We start from the raw sequence: 2,273 nt of genomic DNA, 5'->3' as shown, positions 1-2,273 counted from the left end.
ATAACGGTTTCATTGAGGCGAATAATCGTTCGATGCGCATAATTAGCTGGGAACTTTTCATCGATTTTCAATTTTGTACTACAATAGTTCTATAGAACTTGAGGATGCTCTTTGAGTAAACAATCTGACAAAAATAAGGAAGTGATTATGGAAAATTGAATAAAACAGCTTTATTTAACTCACATTCGATACGTTAACAATCAGCTTTTGTTAGACCAATCAAAAAATTTACCCATTTACGGACGTCGGCTATGTTGAATGCTACTTGCAAAACCTTTTTCGGTTGCATCTTTTTTTATCGTCAATCACCCATACGACTTCAACGGATTCAGCTAATTGATATTCATATCACCCCTCAATACCTAAACCGATCGGATCAATCGGTAGCTTGCAACTAAGTACACTTACTTCTGTAGATACTAACCGAACGGATGGCATGCACCCGATAGAATCTATAACCAGTTCACATTCCAGAACAAATAAAAAGGAATCTAATTTTTTAGTTATGATAATTTCTGGGATGAAGCTTCGTAGTCTAATGGCGCTGTTGGTACGTGACAGGAGTAATTATGACTGTTTATTGTTTACTCTTCGACAGGGGGATTGATCAACATATGATGTCACGTCCGGTTGCGAATAATGGGCTCAGGTTAAAGAATATTTTTGAAAACATTCCCGAAACGCCAACCAATATTGAAGCTTTAAAGTTTTACAATTGCTAAAGTCTTCCCCAGCTTGTAGGGCTTGATTCAATCAAATGATTAAAGCAATTTTGTTTGTATTTTCTAAAGTATGTTAATTAAAAAAAATAACATAAATGAAAAAATTAATTGTCAGCCTTTTTTTTGTATTTTTTTGTTTACAATTTGGTAATTTTGCCATTAAAATTGAGGTTTGATTGCGTCTTTCCGATTTTCTAAATTAATTTTAGGTCCACCCTAAACTGGCTAGACTGCTTTCAATGACCGACAAAAAATGTTAAAGTAAAGATGTCTCATAAACATTCCCATGTTCGACATGGAGCGTTTTGTGATACACATTTTTTATAAGGCAACTCTGAAATACAGTATGGTTTTTTTACACTGATACCTATACGTACCACGAAAAACGTGCAAAAAAACGTCTTAATTCCCGAAAACCGTGCTAATTGCGGAAATCCGTTTAAAAAAAGATCTTTCAAATTCTGCAGCTCTGAAACTTGAAACAATAAGACATGTAACTTGACACTTAAGACCTGAGACCTGATACCTGAGACCTTGGACCTGAGACCTGAGGCTAGAGTAATGACACCTGAGTCCAGGGACCTGAGATCTGAGACCTGAGATATGAGACCTAAGACATGGGATATTAGACCTGAGACCTGAGACTAGAGACCTGTGATATAAAACATGAGACCTGAGACATGAGACCTAAGACCTGTGACCTGAGACAAGCTATTAGTGTTAGTACCGCGAGAAATTAGATAAGCTCCGATTTCAACTTGCGACCCCTCTAGCGAAAGGGTTTGGCTGATAGGTGAGGAAAATTGTGTTGCGAGTTTGCCGCGAGGAATTAGTTTAGCTCCGATTTCAACTTTCGACCGGTCAAGTGAAAGGGTTTGACTTGTAGGTGACGAAAAATAGTGTAGCGAGTTCGCTAGTACAAGCTACTAGTGTTAGTACCGCGAGAATTTAGTTAAGTTCCAATTTCAACTTGCGACCCCTATATGAAAGAGTTTAACTTGCATGTAAAAATCGTGGCAGTAATCATCAGAATCCCAGGAATTTAATGGTTTTTAATGTTTATTTTTTATATTTTGTAACATGTGTTGTTTCAATAACCAGGAAAATAAATCAAAACGCGCAAGGAGAAACCCACCCACCCAAAAATTGATCTGGAAAATTAAATTCGAACAAAACCAAAAATTACTGCGATTGGTGCTTTATGCGTTACATCACAAACACATAAAAAAAAACTATATATTTTCAAACTTTTTCAAAGATTTTTCATAAAAAAAACAAGTTTGTTGCAACTAAGCCCTTTTTTAGTAGGGTGAAAATTGCATGTTTTTGTAAAATTTAATAAAACTGGTGAAATCAATAATAAGTGTTACATGATGCACCAGTTACGGTATCTCCCAAGTTCTGATTGCTATTGAAAAAGCTTTAAGTTTTTTTTGCGGAAAACTTCCATCAAACGGTTTTACTAAAATGGCCGCAAGTTGAAATCGGAAGTAAACCTTCTTTCTACCGGTAATGACCAAGTAGCTTAAAGTTAAGTTAAAAATCGGAGCT

This window comes from Uranotaenia lowii, unplaced genomic scaffold (genome assembly GCF_029784155.1).
Source record: "Uranotaenia lowii strain MFRU-FL unplaced genomic scaffold, ASM2978415v1 HiC_scaffold_464, whole genome shotgun sequence".
NCBI classification, from domain to species: domain Eukaryota; kingdom Metazoa; phylum Arthropoda; class Insecta; order Diptera; family Culicidae; genus Uranotaenia; species Uranotaenia lowii.
This window is presented reverse-complemented; position numbering follows the sequence as displayed.